Consider the following 24,983-nt stretch of genomic DNA (forward strand, 5'->3'; position numbering starts at 1 on the left):
CAATAGAGAAAAGCATGAATGCAGCCTAAGTGGTCTTGACACAGAGATACCAAAGCCAATTTAATTTATGGGAGCTTGACATATGTTGGCTAAAGTCATATTTATAACAGTGATGGCGATTACGCGTGTCGGCATGACAGCAGCGTCTCGCCTTTGTAAATACTGTACGTGCTGCAGTTGTGTGTGCGCGCCGCTGGGCGAGTCTCCTCCGCGTCTGTCTCCGTAGCTGCTTTTTTTTTCAGAGAAAAGGAGAAGAGAATTAGCTCTGGGAGAAGGGCCGTCGCCATTATTGGGAAGCTGAAAAAAAAAAAACACTTTCACACAAGCCATCTCTTGTTAAATTGATAAGGACGTTACCAATTTGTTGCATTAGGGCTGTTTAGAAGAAACATTGTACAGGAAGTGCAGCAAACTCGACCGGTGTCCCGTGCATGATCGATCCAGTATAATGTTGCCACAACAATGGACATAATAATTCGTCAAAAGCAACGTGGTGAAGCAAGGAGAAGACGGCGAAACAAGCTTTTATACGACTTTCATTTTTAACAAGGAGAGAAAAAGAAAAAAATATGTTTTTACCTTTGTAGTTTTATTATCACAAAAAGACGAACAGATCAATGGATTAGAAAACCATCGAGATGTAGATTTACAATTAATATGTAAGTAAACAATAATAACCTACTTAGTTCTGTCTGGGAATCAGGAGAGCCACGTTATTTTTGTTTCTTATGTCCATGCATATCAGGCGACCAGGGCTGCGGCAAGCACTGGCCTGACGGATGCAGGGAGAATGCGATGGTATGTATTCACTTTCTCCCCATTTTAATCTGAAACACGGATTGAAACCAGTGTTAGAGGTAGACATTCTCATGATCAATTTACCCACAATTGTAACAATTGTCTGTTACAAATGTATCTTTGAGTGAAACTGGTGATTTAAAAAAGTCCAAGTGGATTCGGAAATACGAGGTAAATGTGTTTTAGTTACGAGTCGGCAATTTATTCTGTGGACAAGAGGCCTGGTGTGGCCAGTCCTTTCCATGAACATTAATTTCAAAACCTTTGCTAATCCATTACAATATGCATATGGAGTTGTAACCCGCTATATTGACGATTTTGAACAATATGACGCAAGTATGTGTGTTCTTCTGAATTTAGAAAGCGATGTATCTTTACAATCACAGGGTAGGATAGTGACTTGCTTGTTTTCACTTCCAAAGAATTTGCCTGTTCAATCTGGTTGTCTGTCAGGCCTAGCTCAGCTGAGCGCAATTCACTTCCTACTGTGCCTTTGCTGGGGAATGTAGACATGGTTTGAATGGTTTGAATTTTCTATATGTTTAGAGTATGAGATGCCGAATTTTGTAAACAATAATAACGTTTTATTGAATGGCAGTAGCCTACGTTAACACATTTAATTTCAATATTGAAAGAGTACACACACACACCACACACACACAGTATGTATATGTTTCTATTTACATGAGTGATTGTATCACAATAATACAGTGTGGTTGTTTTCTGGTTGTACTTTGAGTATCCTCTTGCCTAAACATCAGTATGTTACCATGGTTACCCCATGGATATTCAGTCTGAAAGAAGTCTGCCTAAAAAGACAATCTACAAGCCATAATGTTGAATAAAATGATATTTACTCTATCGGTTGTCTGTGCTGTTGGTCCTTTTGACAGTAGGAGGTGGAGATGGGGTATCCACAGGAAAGTGTCGTTTACCCTAATTTCTCTCGGAGGTTCTCTCGCTTGTATTTTCAATCTCCTGACGCATTGAACATTATGCACAATAATCCGAACAATAGTCAAACATAGTCGACCGAAGCGCGCTTCCTCTCAATCAGCTGGAAGTGTTTGTGGAATTTGCCATATGATTACGTGGGACAACGTTCGGTCTGTGGTTCGGTTAGGCTCAGCCATATTGTGCAAGTGTTTGTAGGGTGCAAAAAAACAATATACAGACCAGCGTACTGAAGGTTGGGTTGATAACGCTTCCCTGTTGATATTTTGTCTCAGATTACCTTTGACATGGGGGCAAAATTGTCAGGTAAAGTAAATTGAAATTAACTTTGTTCAACATTCTGACTTGCAATGGGACTGTTAGGGAATGCTGAGCCTACATGTTAGAGATGAGGGTGTATTTCACTCTCAATTTCTAAAAGAGACTAAGTCTCGTCATACTTTGCTTTTCCTGTTTGTGCATTGGTTCTAGTCATGGAGCATCTCCAGTATGGCCCCATCCTCTGTGTATAAAATATACTGCTTGGCAACTTGACAAACAATATTACCCCAACTTACCTGATTCTAACGGCGTCAGCATGCTTCAGAACCTCTTATTGAGCTGGCGGCTAGCCAATGTTGGCTAGGCGAACCGAACCGAACGAGTGTGCTCGCATACACCCTTAAAAGACATTCGCTTGAAAAAAGTGGATATTGTCTTGTTTGTCCATTTTAAGATGCCATAGCCAGTATACAATCGTGGCCAAAAGTTTTGAGAATGACACAAATATACATTTTCAAAGTCTGCTGCCTCAGTTTGTATGATGGCAATTTGCATATACTCCAGAATATTATGAGGAGTGATCAGATGATTTGTAGTTAATTGCAAAGTCCCTCTTTGCCATGCAACTGAACTGAATCCCCCAAAAACATTTCCACAGCATTTCAGCCCTGCCACAAAAGGACCAGCTGACATCATGTCAGTGATTATCTCGTTAACACAGGTGTGAGTGTTGACGAGGACAAGGCTGGAGATCACTCTGTCATGCTGATTGAGTTCAAATAACAGACTGGAAGCTTCAAAAGGAGTGTGGTGCTTGGAATCAATGTTCTTCCTCTGTCAACCATGGTTACCTGCGAGGAAACACGTGCCATCATCATTGCTTTGCACAAAAAGGGCTTCACAGGCAAGGATATTGCTGCCAGTAAGATTGCACCTAAATCAACCATTTATCGGATCATCAAGAACTTCAAGGAGAGCGGTTCAATTGTTGTGAAGAAGGCTTCAGGGCGCCCAAGAAAGTCCAGCAAGCACCAGGACCGTCTCCTAAAGTTGATTCAGCTGCGGGATCGGGGCACCACCAGTACAGAGCTTGTTCATCAATGGCAGCAGGCAGGTGTGAGTGCATCTGCACGCACAGTGAGGCGAAGACTATTGGAGGATGGCCTGGTGTCAAGAAGGGCAGCAAAGAAGCCATTTCTCTCCAGGAAAAACATAAGGGACAGACTGATAATCTGCAAAAGGTACAGGGATTGGACTGCTGAGGACTGGGGTAAAGTCATTTTCTCTGCTGAATCCCCTTTCCGATTGTCTGGGGCATCCGGAAAAAAGCTTGTCCGGAGAAGACAAGGTGAGCGCTACCATCAGTCCTGTGTCATGCCAACAGTAAAGCATCCTGTTACCATTCATGTGTGGGGTTGCTTCTCAGCCAAGGGAGTGGGCTCACTCACAATTTTGCCTAAGAACACAGCCATGAATAAAGAATGGTACTAACACATCCTCCGAGAGCAACTTCTCCCAACCATCCAGGAACAGTTTGGTGACGAACAATGCCTTTTCCAGCATGATGGAGCTCCTTGCCATAAGGCAAAAGTGATAACTAAGTGGCTTGGGGAACATAACATCGATATTTTGGGTCCATGGTCAGGAAACTCCCCAGACTTTAATCCCATTGAGAACTTGTGGTCAATCCTCAAGAAGGGGGTAGACAAACACAAACCCACAAACTCCAAGCATTGATTATGCAAGAATGGGCTGCCATCAGTCAGGATGTGGCCCAGAAGTTAATTGACAGCATGCCAGAGTGGATTGCTGAGGTCTTGAAAAAGAAGGGTCAACACTGCAAATATTGACTCTTTGCATCAACTTCATGTAATTGTCAATAAAAGCCTTTGACACTTATGAAATGCTTGTATTTATACTTCAGTATTTCATAGTAACATCTGACAAAAATATCTAAAGACACTGAGGCAGCAGACTTTGAAAAATTTATATTTGTGTCATTCTCAAATCTGTTCACTTCCTCAAAATAGTCAGAATTAATCTAAGATAACTCAAGAAATCTGTAATTAATTTACTTCGGTCTCTCCAGAGAAGATTTTCAAGTCCGGGCTCTGGCTGGGCCACTCAAGGATGCTCAGAGACTTGTTCCGAAGCCACTCCTGTCTTGGCTGTGTGTTTAGGGTTGTTGTTCTGTTGGCAGGTGAACCTTCACCCCTGTCTGAGGTCCTGAGCGCTGCTGCTGAAAAACATCCCCACAGTATGATGCTGCCACCACCATGCTTCACCGTAGGGATGTTGATGTGAAGCTGTGTGAACCAGATGTGAAGCTTGGCATTCAGGCCAAAAAAAAAAAAAAAAAGAGTTCCATCTTTGTTTCATCAGACCAGAGAATCTTGTTTCTCATGGTCTGAGTCTTTAGGTGCCTTCTGGCAAACTCCAAGCAGCTTGTCATGTGCCTTTTACTGAGGAGTGGCTTCTGTCTGGCCACTCTACCATAAAGGTCTGATTGGTGGAGTGCTGCAGATACGGTTGTCCTTCTGTAGCTCTGTCAGAGTGACCATCGGGTTCTTGGTCACCTCCATGACCAAGGCCCTTCTCCCCTGATTGCTCAGTTTGGCCGGGTGGCCAACTCTAGGAAGAGTCTTGGTGGTTCCAAACTTCTTCCATTTAAGAATGATGGAGGCCACCTTTTTAATGCTGCAGACATTTTTTGGTACCCTTCACCAGATCTGTGCACCCTCACAATCCTGTCTCTGAGCTCTAAGGACAATTCCTTCGACCTCGTGGCGTGGTTTTTGCTCTGACATGCAGTGTCAACTGTGGGACCTTATATAGACAGGCCTGTGCCTTTTCTAAAAATGTCCAATTGAATTTTTTATGAATTAAATGTTTTATTTAACTAGGCAAGTCGGTTAAGAACAAATTCTTATTGACAATGATGGCCTAGGAACAGTGGGTTAACTGCCTTGTTCAGGGGCAGAACAACAGATTTTTACCTTGTCAGCTCGGGGATTCGATCTAGCAACCTTTCGGTTACTGGCCCAATGCTCTAACCACTAGGATACTTACCACAGGTGGACTCCAATCAAGTTGTAGAAACATCTCAAGGATGATCAATGGAAACAGGATGCACCTGAGCTCAATTTCGAGTCTCATAGTAAAGGGTCTGAATACTTAAGGTATTTCTGTTTTTTTATACATTTGTAAAAATAATAATTAAAACCTGTTTTGACTGTCATATGGTGTATTATGTGTATATTGATGAGGATTTTTATTTAATCAATTTTAGAATAAGGCTGTAACGTAACAAAGTGGAAAAAGTCAAGGGGTCTGAATACTTTCCTAATGCACTGTAAATGTTTGTCATTCATCCATGATCAAGGCCTTAATTGAGAGCATTTCTACTTAATAGTGACCAGTAAAGGTCCCGGTTGGCAAGGAAACCAACACCACTGCCCAGCTCTTTGTCCGAAGTGGTCCTTGGCCACCCTCGAGATGGATGACTTATCTGCATAGTTATGAGGGACACCGAGACCATCCATCCCTTCAATGGTCTTGGCTAGCAATAGGTAGGGTGGGATTCCAATTAGTGTGAAGATTGCTTCTCCTCTTCCTCCACTCCCCTCCCCTCCCTGCTCACACTACGAAACTTGCCAAGTCATGAGTAGTGTGAAAAAGTGCCAAAATGAAGATAGCTCTGGGCAGAAGTACAATAGACCTTTATGGCTAGGGAACCAGACTACTTTACTAGCAGGTTAATGATTCAATCCCAAACTGGCTATAGGGTATTGTAACCCTGATTTGATTCACTTGACAAGACCAACATCAAATCACGTTTTATTGGTCACATGCGCCGAATACAACGGGTGTAGACTGTACTGTGAAATGCTGACTTACGAGCCCATTCCCAACAATAGATTTACAAAGTAAGAAAGATTTGCTCAATAAAAATGGTAACAAAATAACAACCAGTACTGAGTCAATGTGCAAGGGTACGAGGTAGTTGAGGTAATTCAGTATGTACATGTAGGTAGGGGTAAAAGTGACCAGGCAATCAGGATATATAACAAACAGTAGCAGCAGCGTGTGTGGCGTCAATATGCTTGTGTGTGTGTTGGAGTGTCAGTATAGTGTGTGTTGATGGAGTATAGTGAGCGTGCATAGACCTAGTTCAAGAGTCAGTGCAAAAACATTAAGATATAAATAATACAAGAGGTCGGAGCCAGTGTAGTAGGATTCGATCTCATTCCTGTATTGACGCTTTGCCTGTTTGATGGTTCATTGTAGTGTATAGCGGGATTTCTCATAAGCGTCCGGATTAGAGTCCCGCTCCTTGAAAGCGGCAGCTCGAGCCTTTAGCTCAGTGCGAATATTGCCTGTAATCCATGGCTTCTGGTTGGGATATGTACACACGGCCACTGTGGGGATGACGTCGTCGATGCACCTATTAATGAAGCCAGTGACCAATGTGGTAAACTCCTCAATGCCATCGGATAAATCCCGGAACATATTCCAGTCGGTGCTAGTGAAGCATCCGCTTCATCGGACAACTTCCGTATTGAGCGTGTCACTGATACTTCCTGTTTGAGTTTTTGCTCGTAAGCAGGAATCCGGAGGATAGAGTTATGATCAGATTTGCCAAATGGAGGGAGAGCTTTGTATGTCTCTGTGTGTGGAGGAAAGGTCATCTAGAGTATTTTTTTTTCTTCTCTACTTAAACAGGTGACATGCTGGCAGAAATGAGGTAAAATGGATTTCAGTTTTCCTGCATTCAAATCATTGGCCATTGGATGTGCCGCCTCTGGAAGAGCATTTTCTTGTTTGCTTATGGCCCTATACAGCTTGTTGAGTGTGGTCTTAGTGCCAGCATCAGTTTGTGTTGGTAAATAGACAGCTATAGTATGGTAAATAGTATGGTCTGCAGCTTATCATGAGGTATTCTAACTCAGGCAGGCAGAACCTCGAGACTTCCTTAATATTATAGATTGCTCACCAGCTGTTGTTAACAAAGAGATCTTACCGGGCTCTGCCCTTCTGTCCTGCCGACGCATAGAAAAACCAGCTAGATGTATATTGTCCATGTTCAGCCATGACTCAGAGAAGTATAGTATATTTCAGTCTTAATGTATTTCACCTCCATCTCATTGAAGTAGAAGGCCTCGTCCAAATCGAGGTTAGTGATAGCTGTTCTAATGTCCAAAAGCTTTTTTCGGTCATAGGAAATAATGGCGGAAACATTATGTACAAAAAAAAGTTAAGATCAGTGGGGGAAAAAAATAATACACAAAATAGTGCAATGGTGTACTGTAAGTATTGAAGAAACTATACTATAATGGTTCTATATTCTCTTGGCCAGACTAAACAAGTTATGTTGCCTTAAAATGTCCACTTTCCAATGCAGCGCCATTATTTCCATCACATGTATTGTAGTTGTTGTGATCCTTTTGTGGGCTTGTCAGTAGCCTATATGCGATACACTTGTCATTGAGGTAAATAATGTGGACCCATGGCTGAGCGGTCAGCATGGTGTGACTCCAGTCCCATGTAGAATCCTTTCAGGTGACACCTCTCATACAAGGCAAGGAAAGAAAGTGAAATCTAGTTTTACTACATACCCCCTCAACATCCCGTGCCTACAGGAAGCACGGCACCATCCCGACGGTGAAGCATGGTGGTTGTAGCATCATGCTGTAAGGCTGTTTTTCAGGATCGAGGGAAAGATGAACGGAGCAAAGTACAGAAAGATCCTTGATGAAAACCTGCTTCAGACCTCAGACTGGGGTGAAGGTTCACCTTCCAACAGGACAACGACCCTGAGCATACAGTCAAGGCAACGCAGGAGTGGCTTTGGAACAAGTCTCTGAATGTCCTTGAGTGGCCCAGCCAGAGCCCCGGACTTGAACCCGATCGAACAGCTCTGGAAAGACCTGAAAATATCTGTGCAGCAACGCTCCCCATTCAACCTGACAGAGTTTAAGAGAATCTGCAGAGAAGAATGGGAGAAACTCCCCAAATACAGGTGTGCAAATGTTGTAGCATCATAACCAGGAAGACTCGATGCTGTAATTGCTGCCAAAGGTGCTTCAGGAAATTATTGAGTAAAGGGTCAGAATACTTATGTAAATGTGATATTTCAGTTTTGTGTTTGTAATACAGTACCAGTCAAAAGTTTGGACACACCTACTCATTCAAGGGTTTTTCTTTATTTTTACTATTTTCTACATTGTAGAATAATAGTGAAGACAAACTATAAAATAACACACATGGAATCATGTAGTAACCAAAAAAGTATTAAACAAATCCAAATATATTTGAGATTCTTCAAAGTAGCCACCCTTTGCCTTGATAACAGCTTTGCACACTCTTGGCATTCTCTCAACCAGCTTCATGAGGTAGTCAGCTGGAATGGATTTCAATTAACAGGTGTGCCTTAAGTTAATTTGTGGAATGTCTTTCATTCTTAATGCGTTTGAGCCAATCAGTTGTGTTTTTGACAAGGTAGGGGTGGTATACAGAAGATAGCCCTATTTGGTAAAAGACCAAGTGCATATTATGGCAAGAACAGCTCAAATAAGCAAAGAGTAGCGACAGACCATCATTACTTTAAGACATGAAGGTCAATCAATCCGGGAAAAGTCAAGAACTTTGAAAGTTTCTTCAAGTGCAGTCGCAAAAACCATCAAGCGCTATGATGAAACTGGCTCTCATGAGGACCGCCACAGGAAAGGAAAACCCAGAGTTACCTCTACTGTAGAGGATATATTCATTAGAGTTACCAGCCTCAGAAATTGCAGCCCAAATAAATGCTTCAGAGTTCAAGTAACAGACACATCTAAACATCAACTGTTCAGAGGAGACTGCGTGAATCAGGTCTTCACTACTAAAGGACACCAATAAGAAGAAGACTTGCTTGGGCCAAGAAACACGAGCAAAGGACATTAGACCGGTGGAAATCTGTCCTTTTGTCTGTAGTCCAAAAATGTTCTGTAGTTTCTGCAGCGATACGCCATCCTATCTGGTTTGCGCTTAGTCCCACTATCATTTGTTTTTCAACAGGACAATGACCCAACACACCTCCAGGCTGTGTAAGGGTTATTTTATCAAGAAGGAGAGTGATGGAGTGGTGCATCAGATGACCTGGCCTCCAATGTCCCCCGAGCTCAACCCAATTGAGATGGTTTGGGATGAGTTGGACCACAGAGTGACGGAAAAGCAGCCAACAAGTGCTCAGCATATGTGGGAACTCCTTCAAGACTTTTGGAAAAGCCTTTCAGGTGAAGCTGGTTGAGAGATTGCCAAGAGTGTGCAAAGCTGTCATCAAGGCAAAGGGTGGCTACTTTGAAGAATCTCAAATATATTTTGACTTGATTAACACTTTTGTTGGGGGGCTACTACATGATTCCATGTGTTTTTCATAGATTGTCTTCACTATTATTCTACAATGTAGAAAATAGTAAAAATAGAAACTCTTGAATGAGTACGCGTGTCCAAACTTTTGACTGGTACTGTAAATTGTCTTGAAAATATATGTTAAGATGGCTGTCTAGTAATGATCAACAACCAACTTGACAGAGCTCGAAAAATAATGTGCTAATATTGTACAATCCAGGTGTGCAAAGCTCTTAGAGGCTTATCCAGAAAGACTCACAGCTGTATTCACTGCCAAATATGATTCTATTTGTGAATACGTAAAGTAGTTATTTCTGTATTTAATTTTCAATCAATTTGCACAAATTTATAAAAACCTCTCGTTATGGGGTATTGTATGTAGATGAGTTTGGGGGAAAGAAAATCTATTTAATACATTTTAAATTCAGTCTAACACAACAATGTGGAATAAGTCAAGGGGTATGAATACTTTCTGAAGGCACTGTATTTGTATTTTAGGTCTCACTTTATTTGCAGGGAATATTGAGTTTTTTTCTTTGTATATCTCATTTGCTGTTCTATTTGAGATGAGATTAGAAATGAATGTCCCTACTCACTGTTCTCTTATTAAGTTGAAGGGAAATTATTCTTAGTGTTGTCTTCCTTTAACCACTTTGTGAAGGTGTTTGACTGTTCTTTTTTTTGATGAGAGCAGAAATTAGGTTAACTTTGCTCAAACTAATATTTGTTCTTTTTTAACATAAATGTAAGATTTGGTTTAGCTAATTCTTATTTTTGTGCTCTTTTATTTTGTCTGGCAGGGTCATAGCTACATTAGGAATGACTGAGAGAAGCCTCTGTCTTTGCTACACCCCTGCACTGTTGTTGATAGAACATGTAGCACACTAGAGGAAACGGCAACTAAACTCAAAGAAGCCCATTGTGCTGGTCCCATCCCCACTGCCACTTTATGGACACACGTCCAAGTGTACTCTCTGATCGAGTGCCTGATTATGGCAGGATGAGTGTCAGCTGATGATAATGATGGCGAAAAAGCACGATGTTAAGTCACCCACATACAACCTTATTGTGGTGGGTTTGTCAGGGACTGAGAAAGAGAAGGGCCAGTGTGGAGTGGGTAAGTCCTGCCTGTGTAACCGCTTTGTGCGCCCCAGTGCTGATGACTTCTATCTGGACCACACGTCAGTGCTGAGCACCAGTGACTTTGGGGGTAGAGTGGTTAACAATGACCATTTCCTGTTCTGGGGGGAGGTGGGGCGGGTGGTGGAGGAGGGGCCGGAGTGCAGGATGCATGTGGTGGAGCAGACAGAGTTCATTGATGACCAGACGTTCCAGCCACACCGCAGCACTGCCATGCAGCCCTATATCAAGAGGGCGGCCTCCACCAAGCTGGCCTCTGCAGAGAAGCTGATGTACTTCTGCACGGACCAGCTGGGGCTGGAGCAGGACTTTGAGCAGAAGCAGATGCCTGAGGGCAAGATACAGGCTGACGGGTTCGTGCTCTGTATGGACGTCAGTAGGGGGATGAACCGCAACTTTGACGACCAGTTGAAGTTTGTCACAAACCTTTACGGTCATCTGAGCAAAACAAAGAAGCCCATTGTGCTGGTCTTAACCAAGTGTGATGAGGGGGTTGAACGCTACATCAAAGATTCTCACACCTTTGCCATCACTAAAAAGAGTCTTCCAGTAGTGGAGACTTCTGCACGCTCTAACATCAATGTTGACCTAGCCTTCCTTACTTTGGTGCAACTCATTGATAAGAGCAGGGGCAAGCCCAAGATCATTCCTTACTTTGAGGCCCTCAAGCTCCAGAGTCAGCAGATAGCCTTGGCTAAAGACCGATACGAATGGCTAGTCAACCGCATAGTGAAGAACCACAACGAGACCTGGCTTAACACCAGCAGACGCATGCACACTGCTTCAGAGTTTAATGAATACGTCTTTCTGGAGGGTACAGCAAAATGCAAAAAGCTCTTCCAGCAGCTTGTGTACCGTCTGAAACAGGAGCACATTGAGAGACGTCGGAAAATCTATCTGAGCACTCTTCCTCTAGCACTTAGCTCCCTGGTGCCTGACCTGGATGAGATCGACCAGCTGAGCTGGTCTGGGGTTCAGAAGGTCCTGGAGTCCAAGCAGCACTTTGCCCACTGGTTTGTAGTTCTGGAGGACTCTCCATGGGAGGACACGTCTCACATAGACAACATGGAGGATGAGCGCATCCCCTCAGACCTGCTGGAGACGTTACCAGCCGAGGACATTTTCGACGCCCACCTGGAGCACCTGAGGAATGAGTGCAAGCGGGCTGAGATGAGGCAGGAGTTCAAGCACAAGTTGGCCTGTTCTCCCTTTGTCACGCCAGGCAAGCCCTGGGAAGAGGCCCGCAGCTTTATCATGAATGAAGACTTCTACCAATGGTTGGAGGAATCAGAGTACCTGGACCTCTACAACCGCCACCAGAAAGAGATCATCGGCCACGCTAAAGAGGACTTCCAGGAGCTTCTGCTGGAGTACTCCGAGCTTTTTTATGAGCTGGAGGTGGACGCAAAGCCCAGCAAGGAGAAGATGGGAGCCATCCAGGAGGTTTTAGGGGAGGAGCAGCGGTTCAAAGCCCTGCAGAAGCTTCCAGCTGAGAGAGATGCTCTGGTGTTGAAGCATATTCACTTTGTCTACCACCCCACCAAGGAGACCTGTCCCAGCAGCCCACAGTGTGGAGACTTCAAGATAGAGCAACTCCTGGCCTCACGTTTCCCAACATGCTACCCATTCTTCAACGTGAAGTCTTATTTTGGGGATATTAAAGCGGACCGAATCAACCTTGTGATATTGGGCAAAGACGGACTGGCCAGGGAGTTTGCCAATGAGATCAGAGCTCTCTGTACCAATGACGACCGGTATGTGTTGGATGGGAAGATGTATGAGCTCACCCTACGACCTATCGAGGGCAATGTACGACTTTCTGTTAACTCCTTCCACACTCCCACCTTCACACCCCATGGGTGCCTGTGTTTGTACAACTCAAAAGAGTCCCTAACCTATGTCGTAGAAAGCATTGAAAGGTTGCGGGAGTCAACAATCGGTAGAAGGGACAGCCATATAGCTCAGCTTTTAACATCTCTGCTCTTAGTTACTAAAAGGGGTGTAGGGACCTATGCAGATATTGGGGGAGAAACTGCTTTAGGTCTGATAACACAGGGACAGCAGGTAGCAAGGAGACTGCAGTGTAGCTTCCTCGACCCAGCCTCCCCTGGTGTGGGCTATGGGCACAATGTGAATGAGAGTCAGATCAACCAAGTATTGAGAGGTCTTCTGGACTCTAGAAGGAGCTCATCTTTCAGTAGCAGCTCCCCACCTCTGCCCCCTCAACCTCCAGGTCCCAGAGACTCTCCTCACCAGCCCATCCCAGAGGCAGACATCCGCATCGTCATGTGCTTGATGTGTGGAGACAACTATGACGTGGAACAGCTCCTCTCTCCCTTCCTACTGCCTCAGCACTGCAGGCCAACATCCAACAGTGGAACCTCAGTGATACTGGAGCAGACAGTGGGACCTCACAAACAGGTGATTGAGCTCTCCCTCCTTTCCTACCATGCCTCCTTCTCCCTGAGGAAGAGCAGATTAGTGCACGGCTACATCGCTGTGTACTCAGCCCGCCGCAAGGCCTCTCTGGAAACCCTGTGTGCCTTCCTATGTGAGGTCCAGGACATCATTCCTGTTCAGCTGCTGGCTGTGGGGGAGAGCCAGGTGGAGCTCACAGAAAGTGAGTCTGCCAGAGAGCAGCTGGTCCAGGGAGAGGAGCTGGCCCAAGAGATAGAGGGCAGGTTCAACAGTGTGGTGTGTGGGTCAGGAGGGGTGGTGGGTGGCCTGCACAGGATGGAGATGTTTCATCCCTTCCTGATGGAGGTGGTGGAGAAACGCAACATCGTGGAGGCCACTCACATGTATGATAACGTGGCTGAGGCCTGCATTAACGAGACTGCCTACTCCCCTCGCTGTAGCTCACCCAGCCCCGGCACCATGTTCCTAGACTCTGACATGGATGACGTGGAGCCCTCCCCACCTTACTACGACGGCACACTCACCTCCCATGGGGGAAGCTTCAACCTGCCTGACCTGGACTCCAGCGATGTCTCTGTCATCTCTGACATCAGCTCCTTTGAGAACAAGCTCAATAGCAAAGCCACGCCCCAGGTGAGACCCAAGCCCTCTGTGACCTTTGACTTCCGGAAGGTGGGCAGAAACCCCTACAACACAGACACCATGGGCCACCGTCGCTCCCTGCCCTCCGCTGTGACATGGGTGCCAGGTGGGGACGGAGGTTACGACCCCTCGGACTATGCAGAGCCCATAGATGCTGTGTCCAAGCCCCGGCCCAGCAACGAGGAGATCATCTACTCTGTGCCCCATGACAGCACGCAGGGCAAGATTATTACCATCCGCAATGCCAATCGGATGCACGCCAATGGGAACGGCTCAGACAGTGAGGCGGACAGCAGCTCCCTGGAGCGCCGCAGGAAGTTCTCGGCGGCGGGGGTAAAGCCACGGCTCTACCGCGACCGCTCTAAACGCCTGGGTAAGTTCAGCAGCTTCCGCACCAGCTTCATTGGCAGCGACGACGAGATGGGGGCTCTGCCAAAAACCAAGGAGGATGAGTTCGGAACCCTGAAAGGAGACATCATCAACGAGGAGGGAGAGGACCCCAAGAAGAGGAACATTCTGAAGAGCCTGCGACGAACTGCCAAGGTATGTGTTGCTTCAGTTAGTAGTCTCCCCTTAACTGCTAATGCATAAACACTATTCTTTTCAGGCTTGAAAGACTATTCTTTCAATTGTAGGTAATTGGCCAGCTTTGATACGATAAACGTGGTTAAGTAACGACAAAATGGTTAATATGATTTTCCATGTAATCTCTTTACTTGTGTGAACTTTTTTGATGGGTAATTGCTTGATTGTTTTACTAAACTTTTCCTCCATGCTAATATGCTATTCATAGAAAGTAAGTTATTCATGTGAAATTCCAAAGTGTGTTGGAATTTTAAGAAGAAAGCAGCCTGTATTTCAGAGTTACTGAGACACTTGAAACGACAGCTGTTGATTCTGATGCTGAATACATAAAGGCAAATCTTGCAGCTGAATAAACATAGTGTTGACATAATGTACAAAAATCTAATGTAGACGTCTGTGGTCATTAACAATGTCAACATTTCTGTGTTTCTCTGCAGAAAACCAGACCAAAGCCTCGGCCCTCTATTCCCAAGCCCCTGGAGAGCAGCTACTTCGGGGTGCCCCTGGTCAACGTGGTGTCCCCAGACAGACCTATCCCACTCTTCATTGACAAGTGTGTCCGCTTTATTGAGACCACAGGTGGGTCACTTATTTCTTTCTCCTCTTCTCCCCTGTGTTTGTTCATGTGTATATTTGTCTGATTCATTATGTTATTTGACTTGGATGCTGTGCAAACCATACAAAGAATATTATTAATTGATAATAAGTTAATTCTGAGGTAATTCTGTGTTGCTGAAGGATTAAACTGTAATATCTTATTGTTGCACTATGATTGTTTTTCTTTACAATACTCACATTATGTGGTTGTGTAATTTCAATATGACTTTAAGTCGTTCTGGGTGAGGACGTTATTTTTCTTTTATTTACATTTAATAAGCCAAGAAGAACTAACTACACTACAGCCAATGTAGCCAATGATCAACTGCTGTACTGCAGCAGTGTCCTGTACTGTACTGCAGCATTGTCCTGTACTGCAGCAGTGTCCTGTACTGCAGCAGTGTCCTGTACTGTACTGCAGCAGTGTCCTGTACTGCAGCAGTGTCCTGTACTGTACTGCAGCAGTGTCCTCATTGACTTTACTGGAAATGGCTGATGACATAATGCCGATGGTGGTTTCCATCTCTGTCTCTCTGCAGGTCTCAACACAGAGGGTCTCTACAGGGTGAGCGGGAACAAGTGTGAGATGGAGAGTATGCAGAGGCAGTTTGACCAGGGTGAGTTGCTGTACCTAGTCATGTCTGTCTGGTCTAAAACAATGTATCAGACCCATAGAGGGATCGACTGTACTCGCCACACTGTCTGTCCCCAGTACCTGGACTAACCCTGGTTAGTTATGTGGCTAATCAATATATAGACACATGAGCTGCAGAGGAAATGATGACGAAACTAAATATATTTAGAACAGTGACAAAGTAACTACCTCTGACACACTATCCCTATCCTTTTCTCTCCCCCCCTCTCCTTCTCCTCCCTCTATTTTTCTCCCCCTTCCCTTCTATCCCTCACCTCCCTCTTCTCTCTCTTCTTTGTTTTCTTCTTCTACATCTCACTTTCCTTTACGTCTCTTCTTCCCTCTATCTCCCTCTCTACCTCTCTCCCCCTCTAGACCATGGGCTGGACCTGGTGGAGAAGGACTTTGCCATCAACACGGTGGCTGGGGCTCTGAAGGCCTTTTTCTCTGAGCTGCCAGAGCCCCTGGTGCCCTGCATCCTGCAAGTGGAGCTGCTCGAGGCCTTCAGTAAGACACAGGGCTGGTTGGGGTTAAGGAGTGGTTTTGTGGTTCTGGAGGGTTCAGTAAGACATGGAGCTGGCTGGGGTTAATGAGGGGTTTTTCTGGTTCAGTAAGACATGGAGCTGGCTGGGGTTAGGTATGGGGGTACTGGGGTTCTGGATGGGGGTACTGGGGTTCTGGAGGGTTCAGAAAAACATGGAGCAGGGTGAGATATTCTTGTGAGTGTGAAAGTATCAGGTTATTACAGGCTAAGGGTTTGGGGAGGACCTCTCATAGAGGGGGGTTTGGGGAGGACCTCTCATAGAGGATATACAGTTGAAGTCGGAAGTTTACATACACCTTAGCCAAATACATGTAAACTTTTTTTCCCCAATTTTTTTCCACAATTCCTGACATTTAATCCTAGTAAAAACTCCCTGTCTTAGGTCAGTTAGGATCACCACTTTATTTTAAGAATGTGAAATGTCAGAATAATAGTAGAAAGAATGATTTTATTTCAGCTTTTATTTCTTTCATCACATTCCCAGTGGGTCAGAAGTTTACATACACTCAATTGGTATTTGGTAGCATTGCCTTTAAATTGTTTAACTTGGGTCAAATGTTTCGGGTAGCCTTCCACAAACTTCCCACAATAAACTGGGTGAATTATGGCCCATTCCTCCTGACAGAGCTGTTGTAACCGAGTCAGGTTTGTAGGCCTTCTTGCTCGCACACGCTTTTTCAGTTCTGCCCACAAATGTTCTGTAGGATTGAGGTCAGGGCTTTGTGATGGCCACTCCAATACCTTGACTTTGTTGCCCTTAAGCCAGTTTGCCACAACTTTGGAAGTATGCTTGGTGTCATTGTCCATTTGGAAGACCCATTTGCGACCAAGCTTTAAATTCCTGACTGATGTCTTGAGATGTTGCTTCAATATTTCCAGATAATTTTAATTTGTCATGAAGCCATCTATTTTGTGAAGTTCACCAGTCCCTCCTGCACAACATGATGCTGCCACCCCCGTGCTTCACGGTTGGGATGGTGTTCTTCGGCTTGCAAGCATCTCCTTTTTTCCTCCAAACATAACGATGGTCATCATGGCCAAACAGTTCTATTTTTTGTTACATCAGACCAGAGGACATTTCTCCAAAAAGTACGAACTTTGTCCCCATGTGCAGTTGCAAACCGAAGTCTGGCTTTTTTATGGCGGGTTTGGAGCAGTGGCTTCTTCTTTGCTGAGCGGCCTTTCAGGTTATGTCGCTATAGGACTCGTTTTACTGTGGATATAGATACTTTTGTACCTGTTTCCTCCAGCATCTTCACAATGTCCTTTGCTGTTGTTCTGGAATTGATTTTCACTTTTCGCACCACAGTATGTTCATCTCTAGGAGACAGAACGCGTCTCCTTCCTGAGCAGTATGACGGCTGCGTAGTCCCATGGTGTTTATACTTGCATACTATTTTTTGTACAGATGAATGTGGTACCTTCAGGAATTTGGAAATTGCTCCCAAGGATGAACCAGACTTGTGGAGGTCTGCAATTTTTTTTCTGAGGTCTTGGCTGATTTCTTTTGATTTTCCCATGATGTCAAGCAAAGAGGCACTGAGTTTGAAGGTAGGCCTTGAAATACGTACACAGGTACACCTCCAACTGACTCAAATTATGTCAATTAGCCTATCAGAAGCTTCTAAAGCCATTACATCATTTTATGGAATTTTCCAAGCTGTTTAAAGACACAGTCAACTTAGTGTATGTAAACTTCTGACCCACTGAAATTGTAATACAGTGAAATAATCTGCCTGTAAACAATTGTTGGAAAGATTACTTGTGTCATGCACAAAGTAGATGTCCTAACCAACGTGTCAAAACTATAGTTTGTTAACAAGAAACTTCCGACTTCAACTGTCTGTTTTTTGTTCTCGAGAAAGCTGTACACAATATACTAATATGTATGTAGGTATGTACACTACATTACCAAAAGTATGTGGACACCTGCTTGTTGAACATCTCATTAAAAATCATGGGAATTAATATGGAGTTGGTCCCTCTTTGCTGCTGTAACAGCCTCCACTCTTCTGGGAAGGCTTCCCACTAGATGTTGGAACATTGCTGCGGGGACATGCTTCCATTCAGCCACGAGCATTACTGAGGTCGGACACTGATGTTGGGCGATCAGGCCTGGCTCACAGTCTGCGTTCCAATTCATCCCAAAGGTGTTCGATGGGGTTGATATCAGGGCTCTGTGCAGACCAGTCAAGTTGTTCCACACCGATCTCGACAAACCAGAATGTCATTGTATTTTCCTTCAGTAGAACTATGGGGCTTATCCTGAACCATGATAAACAGCCCCAGACCATTATTCTTCCTCCACCAAAGTGTACAGTTGGCACTATATATTGGGGCAGGAAGTGTTCCCCTGGCATCCGCCAAACCCAGATTAGTCGGTCGGACTGTCAGATGGCGAAGCATGATTCATCACTCCAGAGAACGCATTTCTACTGCTCCGGAGTCTAATGGCGTCGAGCTTTACACCACTCCAGCCGACACTTGGCATTGTGTGATCTTAGGCTTGTGTGCTGCTGCTCGGCCATGGAAACCCATTTCATGAAGCTCCCGACGAACCGTTCTTGTGCAGACGTTGCTTCCAGGGGCAGTTTGGAACTCGGTAGTGAGTGTTGCAACCGAGGACAGATGATTTTTACATGCTAGGTGCTTCAGCACTCTGCGGTCCCGTTCTGTGAGCTTGTGTGGCCTACCATTTCGCGGCAAAACAGTTGCTGCTCCTACACATATCCACTTCACAATAACAGCACTTACAGTTGACCGGGGCAGCTCTAGCAGGGCAGAAATTTGACGAACTGACTTGTTGTAAATGACATATGACGGTGCTAAGTCACTGAGCTCTTCAGTAAGGCTATTCTACTGCCAAACATTTGTCTATGGAGACTGCATGGCTGTGTGGCTGAAATAGCTGAATCCAATCATTTGAAGGGATGGCCACATACTCTTGTGTATATATAGTGTATGTATGTAGTGCTGCATATGGAGTAACAGATGGAGTAACAGTGTTGATAACATATGAGTCATAGTGTTGACCCCTTCCCTCCTGTGTGTGTGTGTGTGCGTGCGTGCGTGTGTGTGTGTGTGTGTGTGTGTGTGTGTGTGTGTGTGTGTGTGTGTGTGTGTGTGTGTGTGCACGCGCGCAGAGATCAACGACAGGGAACAGAGGCTGTACACCATGAAGGATGTACTGAGGAGGTTCCCCAGGGAGAACTATGACGTCTTCAGATTTGTCATGAGCCACTTACACAAGTGAGTGCAGATCAGACTGGCTAACTGTTCCATTCTATGACCTTGGCCCTGACTCCATTGTGACTGAAACCATTTGCATGTTTTGTAACATGTATCATCAAGTAGCTCTAACACCTGTGTCATAATGTTATTACACTAGTAGCTGTTGTCATTCTGTTGATGGAGGTGTATTGTGTTGTCTCTCCCAGGGTGAGCCAGCTGAGCAGACAGAACCTGATGACCAGTGAGAATCTGTCCATCTGTTTCTGGCCCACTCTGATGCGGCCAGACTTCACCACCATGGACGCCCTGACGGCCACGCGGACCTACCAGACAATCATCGAGACCTTCATCCACCAGTGTGCTTTCTTCTTCTACAACCAGCCCCTCCTGGACTCCCCCACTGGCCTGGCTGGCTTCCCTGCCTCCCCCACCACCACCCTCACCGGGGGCTCTGCCAATTCCTGCTACCACTCCTCCCCTCCCTCCACCGCCACGCACTTCAGCCCTCTGCAGCAGTCGCCCCCCATCACCCCCCAGTCTCCCCTGCAGTCCCTCCTGACCCCCCTCCACCAACACCCCCACCATACCCCCACCGAGCAAGAGACACTGTGAGAGACACTGAGAAGGGAACAGATGGTGCACCCCTGATCTGATGCTGCTGCACACCTGATCTGATGATGCTGGACCTTAGTCACTTACACACACACAAAAAACATACATACTGACAGTACATTGTTCGGTCGTTGATAATAACATGTAAACAGAGAGAGGAGACGAGGAGTGTTTGACAAATAAACTTGCCACTTGTGAACAGCGTCCTGCTGCCCCGCCCCTGTCACCTGTGTGCCAATGCAGATCACCATGCTGACCCGTCCACTCCACCCCCTATAGCCCCTGATAACCTGACTCTACGACTCACTCACAGGAGGGCTGGGGGCAGAACAGAGTGGGTGTCATTGTTACAGTAAGCATCTCTCTGCCAACCAACCGTTCTTACCCTAACAATACACTACGATTAAAAAAAAGTCCAAGCCTCCATGTTAAGCTGGAAGATATGATTTGTGCCCATCACCATGTTTTTATTGTGTATAATATTGTTTAAATGTTCTGTTTGTTAATGAAAGTAGCCACTGGATGTATGGACTGTGCCTCTCTCAGGGCTGTAGTTGGTAACGTACACACAGCAGTGAGGGGAGCCTCCCTGTCTGCCTGTAGGGCCGCTGCTAGGGGGTTGGGGTGGGGACATCCAGGGATGCACTTTAATGGTCAGAATGTTGTAGGGGTTTTGTTTTTTAAAAGGGGGTTGTTAGGTCAGAATGTTTTAGTGTGTTGAGTTCACAGCTCAAGGAACCAGACCCATTGCCTCTCTGAAGGGTCCTTCGCGGATCAAAACGTTGTTTACATCCAAACCCTTGTTTTTGTATCCTCATACTTATCTGAAGCACTTTTAAATTATAGTGTTAAGTTCCATGAAATGCAACCTTGATCAATTGACTAGTTTGTTTTAATGGCCGGGTGGGTGTGGCAGTAGTAAAGCGACTCGTTAACACGATCCTGTTATTATAGAAGTGTTAAGTGATTCAGGGCTCACTTTATAACCCCATGGAAAACCCAACCATAATATCGGTTTCATATTCCTCTTAGCCATGTTATAAATAGTTCTGAGCATGCAGGTTTGAAAAGCCTGGAGTTTCCCCTCTTCTAGGACTGCTGTTGCTTTACTGATGTTTTGACTAAGGAAGTCACCTGGTTTGAGTGGTAGTGTTTAGGAAAGTGAGTTTGAGCCAGGGTCAGTTAATCAGACCCTTTAGGATCCAGGAGAGGAATGCTCTTGGTTGAGATGTCAGGTCCACTCCATAAGTTAGGGGTTGATGATTAAATTGGCCACATTGAAGATTGATTATGGGAGTGATTGACAGTAACATCAGACAGTAGCATGACAAGGGTGAGGTTAGTCATACTGGGGGTGGAAGGTAGCCTAGTGGTTAGAGCGTTGTACTAGTAACCGAAAGGTTGCAAGATCGAATCCCAGAGCTGACAAGGTAATAATCTGTCGTTCTGCGCATGAACAAGGCAGTTAACCCACTGTTCCTAGGCTGTCATTGAAAATAAGAATTTGTTCTTAACTGACTTGCCTAGTTAAATAAAGGTAAAACAAAAAAAATACCAGGCCAGGCCTCTACATGTACTGTGTCTGTTCCACTGTGCTATCTGGTGGCCATGGAAACCACTGCCCTATTGCAAAATGATAGGTTGCTGGATATGTTGCTGTGGGTATCTAGCCAATTGAGCTCTTTGTACTCATCTAATATTAACGACCTTAAAATGAGGAAAGGTGTGCATACAGAATACACTGCCACTGCAATTAACTACAGTATAGTAATAACAGTATAGTATATCCTATAGAGATGGAGCACGTGTGTTTGGACTCATGCTCAGGAATGGCAAGAGTAACTACTGTAGCTCCAGTATACTATGGGGTTTATGTTGGTGTTTAACTGTCTTCTCTCTTGTAGAAAACAAACATGCAGTCAATGTAAAGTAGTTGAATGAATACTCCTACTATATTCTGGATTCTTCTATCAGATAAATGTTGCCCCATAAGAGTGCCACAGGCATCTTCTGGGGATGACAGAGGATTGGCCAGGAGGCATGCCTGTACTCGATGTCAGCCATCTTGTGGGGATGACGGAGGATTGGCCAGGAGGCATGCCTGTACTCGATGTCAGCCATCTTGTGGGGATGACGGAGGATTGGCCAGGAGGCATGCCTGTACTCGATGTCAGCCATCTTGTGGGGATGACGGAGGATTGGCCAGGAGGCATGGCTGTACTCGATGTCAGCCATCTTGTGGGGATGACGGAGGATTGGCCAGGAGGCATGGCTGTACTCGATGTCAGCCATCTTGTGGGGATGACGGAGGATTGGCCAGGAGGCATGGCTGTACTCGATGTCAGCCATCTTGTGGGGATGACGGAGGATTGGCCAGGAGGCATGGCTGTACTCGATGTCAGCCATCTTGTGGGGATGACGGAGGATTGGCCAGGAGGCATGGCTGTACTCGATGTCAGCCATCTTGTGGGGATGACGGAGGATTGGCCAGGAGGCATAGCTGTACTCGATGTCAGCCATCTTGGATGTGCTCATGCTGCCAGTTCAGAACAGATCAGTCAAAGCTATTGGTTGTATTGAGGGTCAAATAATGAATACTTGGGATCACTCACTGGTACTTATCTTTGGGGTTTTCCTGCTGTGGGAGCCAGTTATCTCTGATGGACTAATGCTGCAGTTACTCCTCACCCAGTCCAGGGCAGTGCAATACAGTATTACCACACGCACAAAAGATCAGATGGGAGATTGGTAGGAGAACAAACTGTCCCAGTAGAATGTGACTTTGGCTCAGAAAACCTACGTGGCTGCATCACTTCATTTTTGACACAACTCTGACAGATCTGCTGGGAAATGAGAGAGAAAAAGAAGAGAGCATACTATAGTAAAATGGTTGTTTATTTCTATGTTAGGGGGTCTAACACTTTGCCCTTTAGTCAATGGTAGAAAACATTTTTTGTGTGTATTTCAATGATTGAAAGTAAATTTTTACAATTTTGTGAATGGTTTGAGGCCACTTCAGTTTAGTGCATGATTTAAGAACACACCAAGGGAGAAGGTTCAATCATTTTCATTATTTTAAAACATGAAATTAGTGTGAGAACAATGAAAGTGAAATACAGTAGCTTAAAACAAGTGAAAGATGAAGTACTGTGCATCTACAGCAAACCATGGGATTTGTCTGACTGAGAATGGTGTAATGAAGATGAAGGCCTTATGTGATCTGTATCATAGTTAATAAATTAAATATTGTAACATTGTCCAGACCTCCTGTGATTCTCTGTGTGTAGGTGTGAGTGAACACACCACTTCCCTAATCATGGGGCAAAATATACAGGAAGATCTCACTGCGTGCTTCTTCAATTATCATTGTATTGCCTATTTAGCTGTCATTCTGTGACAGGAGATTTATTTGTGATATTAAAACAAAGTATATGTGTACACATTGCACACATTAACGTTATTTCACTATAAGGTATTGCATCTCAATCTCAAACCCATATTTCTAACCTTAGGTATGGTTATTTCAGAGAGAGCGAGAACCCCATTGTGGTGAAACTCTGCTAGAGTGCCTAATGTGGGTTAAATAACCTGTGGGTTAAATAATTGGGGACCATTGAAACACATCAATAATTCACTGTTGACATCTACAGCTTGTCAAGCGTGACTGCTCTGGGTAACTACTACTCTGTCTCATCAGGTTTCACTTTTTACTAACTGAATCATCTGATGCCACCTGGTGGTTGTATAACTATAGTGCCGCACAAACCATCATAATTAAAAAATATATATATATTTAACCTAGCTATGATGTCACTGAATCATACTGAGGTGGAGTGCTTACGGACATTCAATCTCTCCCTATCCCAGTCTGTTGTCCTCACAGTTTCAAGACATCCACTACTGACCCTGTACCCAAGAAAGCAAAGGTAACTGAACTAAATTACTATCGCTCCATAGCACTCACTTCTGTCATCATGAAGTGCTTTGAGAGACTAGTCAATGATCATATCACCTCTACCTTACCTGGCATCCTAGACCCACTTCAATTTGCTTACCGCCCCAAAAGATCCACAGACGATGCAATCGCCATCACACTGCCCTATCCTATCTGGGCAAGAGGAATACCTATGTAAGAATGCTGCTCATTGACTATGCTGCTCATCTGAACCCCACCCTGTGCACCTGGGTCCTGGACTTCCTGACGGGCTGCCCCCAGGTGTTGAAGGTAGGAAACAACACCTCCAAGAGGATGTGTGCTCAGGCCCCTCCTGTACTCCCTGTTCACCCATGACTGCGTGGCCACGCACGCCTCCAACTCAATCATCAAGTTTGCAGACGACATAACAGTAGTAGGCCTGATTACCAACAATGACGAGACAGCCTACAGAGAGGTGAGGGCCCTGGGAGTGTGGCACCAGGAAAATAACCTCTCACCCAACGTCAACAAAACAAAGGAGCTGATCGTGGACTTCAGGAAACAGCAGAGGGAGCACCCCCCTATCCACATCGACCGGACCGCAGTGGAGAAGGTGGAAAGCTTCAAGTTCCTCTGCGTACACATCACTGACAAACTGAAATGGTCCACCCATACAGACAGTGTGATGAAGAAGGTGCAACAGCGCCTCTTCAACCTCAAGAGGCTGAAGAAATTTGGCTTGGCACCTAAAACCCTCACAAACTTTTACAGATGCACAATTGAGAGAATCCTGTCGGGCTGTATCACCGCCCGGTATGGCAACTGCACTGCCCGAAACCGCAGGGCTCTCCAGAGGGTGGTGCGGTCTGCCCAACGCATCACCGGGGACAAGCTACCTGCCCTCCAGGACACCTATAGCACCCGATGTCACAGGAAGGCCAAAAAGATCAAGCTGCCCTCATCAATGGCAACAACCAACTGAGCCACTGCCTGTTCACCCCGCTATCATCCAGAAGGCGAGGTCAGTACAGGTGCATCAAAGCTGGGACCGAGAGACTGAAAAACAGCTTCTATCTCAAGGCCCTCAGACTGTTAGATAGTCATCACTAGCACATTAGAGGCTGCTGCCCTATATACATAGACTTGAAATCAATGGCCACTTTAATAATGGAACACTAATCACTTTAATAATGTTTACAAATTTTGCATTACTCATCTCATATGTATATACTGTATTCTATCCTATTCTACTGTATCTTAGC

The 24,983-nt window shown here is 45.1% G+C and overlaps 1 pseudogene; it reads left to right on the forward strand.

Annotated features, from left to right (window-relative positions):
- The first annotated feature begins 174 nt into the window (after window positions 1-174).
- Window positions 175-23,062, forward strand: LOC129868536 (rho GTPase-activating protein 35-like; annotated as a pseudogene).
- Window positions 23,063-24,983: the final 1,921 nt, after the last annotated feature.

The sequence above is a fragment of the Salvelinus fontinalis genome, chromosome 13, assembly GCF_029448725.1.
Source record: "Salvelinus fontinalis isolate EN_2023a chromosome 13, ASM2944872v1, whole genome shotgun sequence".
In the NCBI taxonomy this organism is placed as follows: Eukaryota; Metazoa; Chordata; class Actinopteri; order Salmoniformes; family Salmonidae; genus Salvelinus; species Salvelinus fontinalis.